Source organism: Triticum urartu, chromosome 5A (genome assembly GCF_056163025.1).
Source record: "Triticum urartu cultivar PI428250 chromosome 5A, HENAU_Tu73, whole genome shotgun sequence".
Taxonomy (NCBI): Eukaryota; Viridiplantae; Streptophyta; class Magnoliopsida; order Poales; family Poaceae; genus Triticum; species Triticum urartu.
The window spans coordinates 20,360,126-20,374,065 of NC_141877.1; the positions used below are offsets into that span (position 1 = coordinate 20,360,126).

A 13,940-nucleotide genomic window follows, 5' to 3' on the forward strand; every position below is an offset into this window, starting at 1 on the left:
TGCTATATGTAGTCTTTCGATGAGGAAAAAATCATAAGCCAGCTTTCGGGACGAGACTCCGTCGCCACGAGGCGGAACCAATCTAGGGATCTGGCGGAGCTGTTCTGCTGGGGAAACTTCCCTCCGGGAGGGGGAAATCATCGCCATCGTCATCACCAATGCTCCTCTCATCAGGAGAGGGCAATCTCTATCAACATCTTCACCGGCACCATCTCCTCTCAAACCCTAGTTCATCTCTTGTATCCAATTCTTGTCTCCAAGTCTGGGTTGGTACTTGTGGGTTGCTAGTAGTGTTAATTACTCCTTGTAGTTGACGCTAGTTGGTTTATTTGGTGGAAGATCATATGTTCATATCCTATATGCACATTAATACCCCCCCCCTGATTATGAACATGAATATGCTTTGTGAGTAGTTACGTTTGTTCCTAAGGACATGGGAGAAGTCTTACTATTAGTAGTCATGTGAATTTGGTATTCGTTCGATATTTTGATGAGATGTATGTTGTCTCTCCTCTAGTGGTGTTATGTGAACGTCGACTACATGGCACTTCATCATTATTTGGGTCTAGAGGAAGGCATTGGGAAGTAATAATTAGATGATGGGTTGCTAGAGTGACAGAAGCTTAAACCCTAGTTTATGCGTTGCTTTATAAGGGCCTGATTTGGATCCATATGTTTCATGCTACGGTTATGTTTACCTTAATACTTTTGTTGTAGTTGCGGATGCTTGCAATAGAGGTTAATCATAAGTGGGATGCTTGTCCAAGTAAGGACAACACCCAAGCACCGCTCCACCCACATATCAAATTATCAAAGTACTGAACGCGAATCATATGATAATGATGAAACCTAGCTTGACGATATTCCCATCTGTCCTCGGGAGCGCTTTTCTCTATATAAGAGTTTGTCCAGGCTTGGGCCACCTTGCTGCAATTTATTTACTTTTGTTACTTGTTGCTCGTTACAAATTATCTTATCATAAAACTATCTGTTACCTATAATTTCAGTGCTTGTAGAGAATACCCTGCTGAAAACCGATTATCATTTCGTTCTACTCCTCGTTGGGTTCGACACTCATACTTATCGAAAGGACTACGATAGATCCCCTATACTTGTGGGTCATCAGCATTCCATCAGATTCTGAATTAATGGATTCTTCAACAAAAGAAGTAAATTATTTGCAAGGTACTGAAAATAGAAATTCTAAATTGAGATCATATATGTGGTACGCCTCCCTGCTGGAGCCGGCGGCATGATCCGGCTGTGCCGTCCGATTCCAGCTTCCTGCTGACTCTCTATCAGGCCAAGAAAGAGGGTGGTGGAGATGGCATCCTTGCGGAAGTGAGATTCCACGAACGATTCAGAGTGGGAGGAGATAAGCTTGACGTGGTGATGAGGTTCGGGGCCTCATCTGTGTCGTTGGCAACAAGGATGGAGGAGGTGGTAGGGCTCATCCTTGGTCGTCAGGCAATGACTCAGTATATGTATGTCTCCTCTATCTATTTCTAGGAATCATATACTCCCTTGTAATCGTTTACAAATTTGTGAGAACAAGTCATGGGAGGTTAATACTGAAGTATATAGATTAAGCTCCAATATATTATGCTCATCAAATCCTTCAAGTATACGTTATTCTCCTAACATCACTTGCCGAATTCCTTTCTCTTAGTTTTTACGCCACCTCCTCCCAATCCTTTAATTATGCATGTGCTAAATAGAACGTGAAAAATTTAGGTGAAAGGTTAGCCTACTACCTAGCAGCGCCTGACCTTCCTCTCAGGAGGCTAACCCAGGGGTGCGCCCCAACCACTTGTATGGATTATGGCCATAACACTAGCTCTGTGGCACCTTCTCTCTCTAATTTCTCAATTTTATCACTTGGTTGTGATCAGTTTGATGTAATCTTTGGTATGTTTTATTGTGTGATAATTTTGACTTTCTATTAACACTGTATAAAAATTATTTTGATTATGTATGCATGATTTGTAGATGTACATGTTCTTTGATCTAATCGAATATCATAAGAAGTCCAATGTTCTAGCTTATCTTTGTTATAATCGATCTACAATTATTTGCAAATTCATGTATTCTGAAAAAAGAGTCCTTCAATCCAATGTTTATTTTTATTTTTGAGAAGCCATGAGTCCACTCTTTAACGTACATCATGTGTGCTGCGCACTTTTTGCATTTATTTCCATAAAAAATTTGCGACACTTCAATCTACGGAGATCCATAGGCGGTGACCAGAGCCTGGCTATGAGGTGTGTGTGATCATCTGCGACAAGGTGGAAGACGATTACCCAAACAACAGACCACACTCATGCACACAATCTGAGGAAAATGTCGAGCATCATTTCAATGAAAATGTAATTTCCACTTTTCGGCAAGTGCAACTCGGTGAAAATGTGCAAGTCGCATTATTCGCTAAAATGAACTCGCGCTATTCAAAATGAGTAGATTCCTTATACATCATAGACACTTTGGCCAACCCATGTGTCACTCAAATTTTTTGACTCCCTAACATACTACTGAATATGTTCACCGGGTACTCATATGCCACTAACGTCTGTTTATCGTAAGTTTATCGTCAAGTGGAAGTTGGAAGACATTTTTCCCTTGGCACAGCAGAAAATAATATATGCAGTTTTTATCATTTCTATTGGATTTTTCATTTGACCGGAGAATGAACAACATCAGTTTTTCCCTTTTTGCAAAGCCTAAAAACAAATTAAAATTGGACAGAGGGCCTTCAGTCCTGGTTGATACTTAGAAAATAGAAAATTATATTTTTATACAAAAGGTTCAAAACTCAATTTGGCTACATTGTTTGTAATGGAAATATTCACCTATATGCCCAAGCTCACCACATTATCATAAATTATGGAATGAATATGGTCATCGCATTGGTCATTTGAGACCAAATTTTTCATGGAAAAAAGTGTAAATAATATGGCATCAAATGTAAATGTTGTCAACATAAAATTATCCATCTCGTCAAAATGAACAACATTGATTTTTGAGGCATCTTTATCTGAGGTCGTGTGCAACCGCTACAGCCAAAACAATGCATTGTAGCTAAGACACCGTTTTGCCGAGTGGGACACTCAGTAAAGACCCCGTTTTCCGAGTTTAGCACTCCGCAACGCCCAAATTGCTGAGTTTTGTTGTTTTACCGAGTGTTTCGTTGACAATACTCGGCAAAGTACCTGTTTGCCGAGTTTTAATTTTTGCCGAGTACTTCTTTGGTAGGAACTCGGCAAAGATACTATTGCCGACTACCTAATTGCACTTGGCTAAGATGAAAATTCCAGTAGTGAAGCTTTTAAGGAGCGAGTGCTTGTGTTTAGCCAGTTTCTTGAACCATTGGACTTGATCATGGAACAGCCGAGGAAAGAGTTCAACTGGACTGAAGACATCGAGCTCCTGTATATGAGTTGAAACGTCTCTGTTAAAACTTGCAAGGCCTTGATGGTGGACTTCAATGATATCGAGAGCGAGTCCAAGGTGATGCTTGCATGTACCAAGGTGTGTGGAGAAGGTATCACCCTCTTTGGTGCGTCGTGTGTGGTGCTCCTCGATGTTGTGTGGAACCCTTTTGCCCAAAGGCAGGCGATTTGATGTGCATATCGAATTGGTCAGCAGAAAATTGTCCATACATACAATCTAATCGTAGAAGGAATGCAAGAGAAGGGCAAATGTGATATATAAGCTAAGAAAGACCAAATGTCCAAATTGTTCTTTTCAAGTGAGGCACAGCCTGCGGAGTGCAACCCGTCACCAGAATCTATTTCCAATGATAGGATTTTGGAACAAATGACGGAAGATGAAAATCTGAAAGAGATTTTTGTGAATATTCTCCCATTGTAGTGACAATAGAACTTATAGATCTCTGGTAAATGGAAGCTTCTAAGATCAGAATGTTGCAATTTCCATATTTGTTTGTGGTACTTATCCTATTATATCATTAGTGGACAAGCAGGCGATCCATCAGATTCTGAAATTATGGATTCTTCAACTAAACAAGTAAATTATTTTCAAGGTACTGAAAATAGAAATTCTAAATTGAGATCGTATATGTGGTACGCCTCCCCGCTGGAGCCGGCGGCATGATCCGGCCGTGCCATCCGATTCCAGCTTCCTGACCGTGCTACCACACCATGACTACCCGTTTGTATCCCCTTTGGCTTGTCGCTGACTCTCTATCAGGCCAAGAAAGAGGGTGGGGGAGATGGCATCCTTGCGGCGGTGAGATTCCACGAACGATTCTGAGTGGGAGGAGATAAGCTTGACGTGGTGATGAGGTTCGGGGGCTCATCTATGTCGTTGGCAACAAGGATGGAGGAGGTGGTAGGGCTCATCCTTGGTCGTCAGGCAATGACTCAGTATATGTATGTCTCCTCTATCTATTTCTAGGAATCCTATACTCCCCTATAATCGTTTACAAATTTGTGAGAACAAGTCATGGGAGGTTAATACTGAAGTATATAGATTAAGCTCCAATATATTACGCTCATCAAATACTTCAAGTATACGTTATTCTCCTAACATCACTTGCCGAATTCCTTTCTATTTGTTTTTATGCCACCTCGTCCCAATCCTTTAATTATGCATGTGCTAAATAGAACGAGAAAAAAATTCGATGAAAGGGTTGCCTCCTACCTAGCAGCGCCTGACCTTCCTCTCAGGAGGCTAACCCAGGGGTGCGCCCCAACCAGTAGTATGGATTATGGTCCATAACACTAGCTCTGTGTCACCTTCTCTCTCTAATTTCTCAATTTTATCACTTGGTTGTGATCAATTTGATGTAATCTTTGGTATGTTTTATTGTGTGATAATTTTGACTTTCTATTAATATTGTATAAAAATTATTTTGATTATGTATGCATGATTTATAGATGTACATGTTCTTTGATCTAATCGAATATCATGAGAAGTCCAATGTTCTTGCTTATCTTTGTTATAATCGATCTACAATTATTTGCAAATTCACATACGTACCATTGCCCAACCTAAGGACTAACATGCCGGTTAGCATAGGTATGAGAGGGTCTAGTAGAAAGTCTTGATACATGTATATCATGTATTCTGAAAAATGATTGCTTCCATCCAAATTTATTTTTATTTTTGAGAAGCCATCAGTCCACTCTTTAACGTACATCATGTGTGCTGCGCACTTTTTGCATTTATTTCCATAAAAAATTTGCGACACTTCAATCTACGAAGATCCATAGGCGGTGACCAGAGCCTGGCTATGAGATGTGTGTGATCATCTGCGACAAGGTGGAAGACGATTACCCAAACAACAGACCACACTCATGCACACAATCTGAGGAAAATGTCGAGCATCATTTCAATGAAAATGTAATTTCCACTTTTCGCCAAGTGCAACTCGGTGAAAATGTGCAAGTCGCATTATTCGCTAAAATGAACTCGCGCTATTCAAAATGAGTAGATTGCTTATACATCATAGACACTTTGGCCAACCCATGTGTCACTCAAATTTTTTGACTCCCTAACATACTACTGAATATGTTCACCGGGTACTCATATGCCACTAACGTCTGTTTATCGTAAGTTTATCGTCAAGTGGAAGTTGGAAGACATTTTTCCCTTGGCACAGCAGAAAATAATATATGCAGTTTTTATCGTTTCTATTGGATTTTTCATTTGACCGGAGAATGAACAACATCAGTTTTTCCCTTTTTGCAAAGCCTAAAAACAAATTAAAATTGGACAGAGGGCCTTTAGTCCTGGTTGATACTTAGAAAATAGAAAATTATATTTTTATACAAAAAGTTCAAAACTCAATTTGGCTACATTGTTTGTAATGGAAATATTCACCTATATGCCCAAGTTCACCACATTATCATAAATTATGGAATGAATATGGTCATCGCATTGGTCATTTGAGACCAAATTTTTCATGGAAAAAAGTGTAAATAATATGGCATCAAATCTAAATGTTGTCAACATAAAATTATCCATCTCGTCAAAATGAACAACATTGATTTTTGAGGCATCTTTATCTGAGGTCGTGTGCAACCGCTACAGCCAAAACAATGCATTGTAGCTAAGACACCGTTTTGCCGAGTGGGACACTCAGTAAAGACCCCGTTTTCCGAGTTTAGCACTCGACAACGCCCTGATTGCTGAGTTTTGTTGTTTTACCGAGTGTTTCGTTGACAATACTCGGAGAAGTACCTGTTTGCCGAGTTTTAATTTTTGCCGAGTACTTCTTTGGTAGGAACTCGGCAAAGATACTATTGCCGACTACCTAATTGCACTTGGCTAAGACGTAAATTCCAGTAGTGAAGCTTTGAAGGAGCGAGTGCTTGTGTTTAGCCAGTTTCTTGAACCATTGGACTTGATCATGGAACAGCCGAGGAAAGAGTTCAACTGGACTAAAGACATCGAGCTCCTGTATATGAGTTGAAACGTCTCTGTTAAAACCTGCAAGGCCTTGATGGTGGACTTCAATGATATCGAGAGCGAGTCCAAGGTGACGCTTGCATGTACCAAGGTGTGTGGAGAAGGTATCACCCTCTTTGGTGCATCGTGTGTGGTGCTCCTCGATGTTGTGTGGAACCCTTTTGCCCAAAGGCAGGCGATTTGATGTGCATATCGAATTGGTCAGCAGAAGATTGTCCATACATACAATCTAATCGTAGAAGGAACGCAAGAGAAGGGCAAATGTGATATATAAGCTAAGAAAGACCAAATGTCCAAATTGTTCTTTTCAAGTGAGGCACAGCCTGCGGAGTGCAACCCGTCACCAGAATCTATTTCCAATGATAGGATTTTGGAACAAATGACTGAAGATGAAAATCTGAAAGAGATTTTTGTGAATATTCTCCCATTGTAGTGACAATAGAACTTATAGATCTCTGGTAAATGGAAGCTTCTAAGATGAGAATGTTGCAATTTCCATATTTGTTTGTGGTACTTACCCTATTATATCATTAGTAGACAAGCAGGCGTTCCATCAGATTCTGAATTTATGGATTCTTCAACAAAAGAAGTAAATTATTTTCAAGGTACTGAAAATAGAAATTCTAAATTGAGATCGTATATGTGGTACGCCTCCCCGCTGGAGCCGGCGGCATGAGCCGGCCGTGCCATCCGATTCTGGCTTCCTGACCGTGCTACCACACCATGACTACCCGTTTGTATCCCCTTTGGCTTGTCGCTGAATCTCTATCAGGCCAAGAAAGAGGGTGGGGGAGATGGCATCCTTGCGGCAGTGAGATTCCACGAACGATTCTGAGTGGGAGGAGATAAGCTTGGGCGCCGCCTCTCGCTGCGCCGACCTTCTTCCACTTGGTGCTGCTTCGCACAACTCTCTCTCTTATTCTCTTCTATGGTTTCTCTCAAGAACACACACACCACACGCAAAGGAGAGAACAGCCGCTAGCTTTGCCTACAGGCTCTCTCCATGGTGAATACATTGGCTACATCTTTGGTGCTCAGCCCCTCACCGGCCTTGGCTTTCATTAACTCAAAGTGCAACATATATACACAGGGGACTCGACCCACCCACGCACTAGCCAGCCACATCTCTGGGAAACTAATCCCACGTACGCACGTCCACCTTCACCTCCTGGACTCACTCGCTGCTGCCAATAACTCGGCCGGCCAACCGTCCACTACAGAAACAGACGCAACTAGCATGCACCCGATGACTGAATCACTCAGTCCATGCCGATCAAATAACCTATCTTTTAGCTAGCTCACCAACTAACCTATGCATGCAGCTAACGACTAACTCACCCAATTCTCTTGGTCATCCAGAGTGGTCTCCAGCTCCTCGTGCGACTGCCGCATCACACGACGATGCCGTATCACACAGCACGGCAGCCTCTCGCCGCCATCGGCATCCCACCTTGCTTGCCGCATCGCATGGCAGTCCGACATCTCGCCTTCACTGTGCACTCAACTAAAGTCTTGATGACTAGCTACTCCCTAGATCACCTAAGTTACATGCATGATGAAAAACCAAACTAAAATGCTGATACAATAATATCAAGATTAGTCCTAACAACGTGGTGATGAGGTTCGGGGGCTCATTTGTGTCGTTGGCAACAAGGATGGAGGAGGTGGTAGGGCTCATCCTTGGTCGTCAGGCAATGACTCAGTATACGTATGTCTCCTCTATCTATTTCTAGGAATCCTATACTCCCCTATAATCGTTTACAAATTTGTGAGAACAAGTCATGGGAGGTTAATACTGAAGTATATAGATTAAGCTCCAATATATTACGCTCATCAAATACTTCAAGTATACGTTATTCTCCTAACATCACTTGCCGAATTCCTTTCTATTTGTTTTTATGCCACCTCGTCCCAATCCTTTAATTATGCATGTGCTAAATAGAACGAGAAAAAAATTCGATGAAAGGGTTGCCTCCTACCTAGCAGCGCCTGACCTTCCTCTCAGGAGGCTAACCCAGGGGTGCGCCCCAACCACTAGTATGGATTATGGTCCATAACACTAGCTCTGTGTCACCTTCTCTCTCTAATTTCTCAATTTTATCACTTGGTTGTGATCAATTTGATGTAATCTTTGGTATGTTTTATTGAGTGATAATTTTGACTTTGTATTAATATTGTATAAAAATTATTTTGATTATGTATGCATGATTTATAGATGTACATGTTCTTTGATCTAATCGAATATCATGAGAAGTCCAATGTACTAGCTTATCTTTGTTATAATCGATCTACAATTATTTGCAAATTCACATACGTACCATTGCCCAACCTAAGGACTAACATGCTGGTTAGCATAGGTATGAGAGGGTCTAGGAGAAAGTCTTGATACATGTATATCATGTATTCTGAAAAATGATTCCTTCCATCCAATATTTAATTTTATTTTTGAGAAGCCATCAGTCCAGTCTTTAACGTACATCATGTGTGCTGCACACTTTTTGCATTTATTTCCATAAAAAAATTGCGACACTTCAATCTACGAAGATCCATAGGCGGTGACCAGAGCCTGGCTATGAGATGTGTGTGATCATCTGCGACAAGATGGAAGACGATTACCCAAACAACAGACCACACTCATGCACACAATCTGAGGAAAATGTCGAGCATCATTTCAATGAAAATGTATTTTCCACTTTTCGCCAAGTGCAACTCGGTGAAAATGTGCAAGTCGCATTATTCGCTAAAATGAACTCGCGCTATTCAAAATGAGTAGATTCCTTATACATCATAGACACTTTGGCCAACCCATGTGTCACTCAAATTTTTTGACTCCCTAACATACTACTGAATATGTTCACCGGGTACTCATATGCCACTAAGGTCTGTTTATCGTAAGTTTATCGTCAAGTGGAAGTTGGAAGACATTTTTCCCTTGGCACAGCAGAAAATAATATATGCAGTTTTTATCGTTTCTATTGGATTTTTTCATTTGACCGGAGAATGAACAACATCAGTTTTTCCCTTTTTGCAAAGCTTAAAAACAAATTAAAATTGGACAGAGGGCCTTTAGTCCTGGTTGATACTTAGAAAATAGAAAATTATATTTTTATACAAAAAGTTCAAAACTCAATTTGGCTACATTGTTTGTAATGGAAATATTCAGCTATATGCCCAAGTTCACCACATTATCATAAACTATGGAATGAATATGGTCATCGCATTGGTCATTTGAGACTAATTTTTTCATGGAAAAAAGTGTAAATAGTATGGCATCAAATGTAAAAGTTGTCAGCATAAAATTATCCATCTCGTCAAAATGAACAACATTGATTTTTGAGGCATCTTTATCTGAGGTCGTGTGCAACCGCTACAGCCAAAACAATGCATTGTAGCTAAGACACCCTTTTGCCGAGTGGGACACTCAGTAAAGACCCCGTTTTCCGAGTTTAGCACTCGACAACACCCTGATTGCTGAGTTTTGTTGTTTTACCGAGTGTTTCGTTGACAATACTCGGAGAAGTACCTGTTTGCCGAGTTTTAATTTTTGCCGAGTACTTCTTTGGTAGGAACTCGGCAAAGATACTATTGCCGACTACCTAATTGCACTTGGCTAAGACAAAAATTCCAGTAGTGAAGCGTTGAAGGAGCGAGTGCTTGTGTTTAGCCAGTTTCTTGAACCATTGGACTTGATCATGGAACAGCCGAGGAAAGAGTTCAACTGGACTAAAGACATCGAGCTCCTGTATATGAGTGGAAACGTCTCTGTTAAAACCTGCAAGGCCTTGATGGTGGACTTCAATGATATCGAGAGCGAGTCCAAGGTGATGCTTGCATGTACCAAGGTGTGTGGAGAAGGTGTCACCCTCTTTGGTGCGTCGTGTGTGGTGCTCCTCGATGTTGTGTGGAACCCTTTTGCCCAAAGGCAGGCGATTTGATGTGCATATCGAATTGGCCAGCAGAAGATTGTCCATACATACAATCTAATCGTAGAAGGAACGCAAGAGAAGGGCAAATATGATATATAAGCTAAGAAAGACCAAATGTCCAAATTGTTCTTTTCAAGTGAGGCACAGCCTTCGGAGTGCAACCCGTCACCAGAATCTATTTCCAATGATAGGATTTTGGAACAAATGACGGAAGATGAAAATCTGAAAGAGATTTTTGTGAACATTCTCCCATTGTAGTGACAATAGAACTTATAGATCCCTGGTAAATGGAAGCTTCTAAGTTCCATCAGATTCTGAATTTATGGATTCTTCAACAAAAGAAGTAAATTATTTTCAAGGTACGGAAAATAGAAATTCTAAATTGAGATCGTATATGTGGTACGCCTCCCCGCTGGAGCCGGCGGCATGAGCCGGCCGTGCCATCCGATTCTGGCTTCCTGACCGTGCTACCACACCATGACTACCCGTTTGTATCCCCTTTGGCTTGTCGCTGACCCTCTATCAGGCCAAGAAAGAGGGTGGGGGAGATGGCATCCTTGCGGCAGTGAGATTCCACGAACGATTCTGAGTGGGAGGAGATAAGCTTGACGTGGTGATGAGGTTCAGGGGCTCATTTGTGTCGTTGGCAACAAGGATGGAGGAGGTGGTAGGGCTCATCCTTGGTCATCAGGCAATGACTCAGTATACGTATGTCTCCTCTATCTATTTCTAGGAATCCTATACTCCCCTATAATCGTTTACAAATTTGTGAGCACAAGTCATGGGAGGTTAATACTGAAGTATATAGATTAAGCTCCAATATATTACGCTCATCAAATACTTCAAGTATACGTTATTCTCCTAACATCACTTGTCGAATTCCTTTCTATTTGTTTTTATGCCACCTCGTCCCAATCCTTTAATTATGCATGTGCTAAATAGAACGAGAAAAAAATTAGGTGAAAGGTTTGCCTCCTACCTAGCAGCGCCTGACCTTCCTCTCAGGAGGCTAACCCAGGGGTGCGCCCCAACCAGTAGTATGGATTATGGTCCATAACACTAGCTCTGTGGCACCTTCTCTCTCTAATTTCTCAATTTTATCACTTGGTTGTGATCAATTTGATGTAATCTTAGGTATGTTTTATTGTGTGATAATTTTGACTTTCTATTAACATTGTATAAAACTTATTTTGATTATGTATGCATGATTTATAGATGTACATGTTCTTTGATCTAATCGAATATCATGAGAAGTCAAATGTTCTAGCTTATCTTTGTTATAATCGATCTACAATTATTTGCAAATTCACATACGTACCATTGCCCAACCTAAGGACTAACATGCCGGTTAGCATAGGTATGAGAGGGTCTAGTAGAAAGTCTTGACACATGTATATCATGTATTCTGAAAAATGATTCCTTCAATCCAATATTTTTTTTTATTTTTGAGAAGCCATCAGTCCACTCTTTAACGTACATCATGTGTGCAGCACACTTTTTGCATTTATTTCCATAAAAAAATTGCGACACTTCAATCTACGAAGATCCATAGGCGGTGACCAGAGCCTGGCTATGAGATGTGTGTGATCATCTGCGACAAGATGGAAGACGATTACCCAAACAACAGACCACACTCATGCACACAATCTGAGGAAAATGTCGAGCATCATTTCAATGAAAATGTATTTTCCACTTTTCGCCAAGTGCAACTCGGTGAAAATGTGCAAGTCGCATTATTCGCTAAAATGAACTCGCGCTATTCAAAATGAGTAGATTCCTTATACATCATAGACACTTTGGCCAACCCATGTGTCACTCAAATTTTTTGACTCCCTAACATACTACTGAATATGTTCACCGGGTACTCATATGCCACTAAGGTCTGTTTATCGTAAGTTTATCGTCAAGTGGAAGTTGGAAGACATTTTTCCCTTGGCACAGCAGAAAATAATATATGCAGTTTTTATCGTTTCTATTGGATTTTTTCATTTGACCGGAGAATGAACAACATCAGTTTTTCCCTTTTTGCAAAGCTTAAAAACAAATTAAAATTGGACAGAGGGCCTTTAGTCCTGGTTGATACTTAGAAAATAGAAAATTATATTTTTATACAAAAAGTTCAAAACTCAATTTGGCTACATTGTTTGTAATGGAAATATTCAGCTATATGCCCAAGTTCACCACATTATCATAAACTATGGAATGAATATGGTCATCGCATTGGTCATTTGAGACTAATTTTTTCATGGAAAAAAGTGTAAATAGTATGGCATCAAATGTAAAAGTTGTCAGCATAAAATTATCCATCTCGTCAAAATGAACAACATTGATTTTTGAGGCATCTTTATCTGAGGTCGTGTGCAACCGCTACAGCCAAAACAATGCATTGTAGCTAAGACACCCTTTTGCCGAGTGGGACACTCAGTAAAGACCCCGTTTTCCGAGTTTAGCACTCGACAACACCCTGATTGCTGAGTTTTGTTGTTTTACCGAGTGTTTCGTTGACAATACTCGGAGAAGTACCTGTTTGCCGAGTTTTAATTTTTGCCGAGTACTTCTTTGGTAGGAACTCGGCAAAGATACTATTGCCGACTACCTAATTGCACTTGGCTAAGACAAAAATTCCAGTAGTGAAGCGTTGAAGGAGCGAGTGCTTGTGTTTAGCCAGTTTCTTGAACCATTGGACTTGATCATGGAACAGCCGAGGAAAGAGTTCAACTGGACTAAAGACATCGAGCTCCTGTATATGAGTGGAAACGTCTCTGTTAAAACCTGCAAGGCCTTGATGGTGGACTTCAATGATATCGAGAGCGAGTCCAAGGTGATGCTTGCATGTACCAAGGTGTGTGGAGAAGGTGTCACCCTCTTTGGTGCGTCGTGTGTGGTGCTCCTCGATGTTGTGTGGAACCCTTTTGCCCAAAGGCAGGCGATTTGATGTGCATATCGAATTGGCCAGCAGAAGATTGTCCATACATACAATCTAATCGTAGAAGGAACGCAAGAGAAGGGCAAATATGATATATAAGCTAAGAAAGACCAAATGTCCAAATTGTTCTTTTCAAGTGAGGCACAGCCTTCGGAGTGCAACCCGTCACCAGAATCTATTTCCAATGATAGGATTTTGGAACAAATGACGGAAGATGAAAATCTGAAAGAGATTTTTGTGAACATTCTCCCATTGTAGTGACAATAGAACTTATAGATCCCTGGTAAATGGAAGCTTCTAAGTTCCATCAGATTCTGAATTTATGGATTCTTCAACAAAAGAAGTAAATTATTTTCAAGGTACGGAAAATAGAAATTCTAAATTGAGATCGTATATGTGGTACGCCTCCCCGCTGGAGCCGGCGGCATGAGCCGGCCGTGCCATCCGATTCTGGCTTCCTGACCGTGCTACCACACCATGACTACCCGTTTGTATCCCCTTTGGCTTGTCGCTGACCCTCTATCAGGCCAAGAAAGAGGGTGGGGAGATGGCATCCTTGCGGCAGTGAGATTCCACGAACGATTCTGAGTGGGAGGAGATAAGCTTGACGTGGTGATGAGGTTCAGGGGCTCATTTGTGTCGTTGGCAACAAGGATGGA

At 41.0% G+C, this 13,940-nt stretch overlaps 4 pseudogenes; all 4 read left to right on the forward strand.

The window, feature by feature from the left end:
• Positions 1-3,375: 3,375 nt before the first annotated feature.
• On the forward strand, positions 3,376-3,867 carry LOC125506640 (SNF2 domain-containing protein CLASSY 3-like; annotated as a pseudogene).
• A 2,503-nt stretch (positions 3,868-6,370) lies between these two features.
• Positions 6,371-6,862, forward strand: LOC125506648 (SNF2 domain-containing protein CLASSY 3-like; annotated as a pseudogene).
• A 3,259-nt stretch (positions 6,863-10,121) lies between these two features.
• Positions 10,122-10,613, forward strand: LOC125506643 (SNF2 domain-containing protein CLASSY 3-like; annotated as a pseudogene).
• A 2,434-nt stretch (positions 10,614-13,047) lies between these two features.
• Positions 13,048-13,539, forward strand: LOC147967592 (SNF2 domain-containing protein CLASSY 3-like; annotated as a pseudogene).
• The last annotated feature ends 401 nt before the right edge of the window (positions 13,540-13,940 follow it).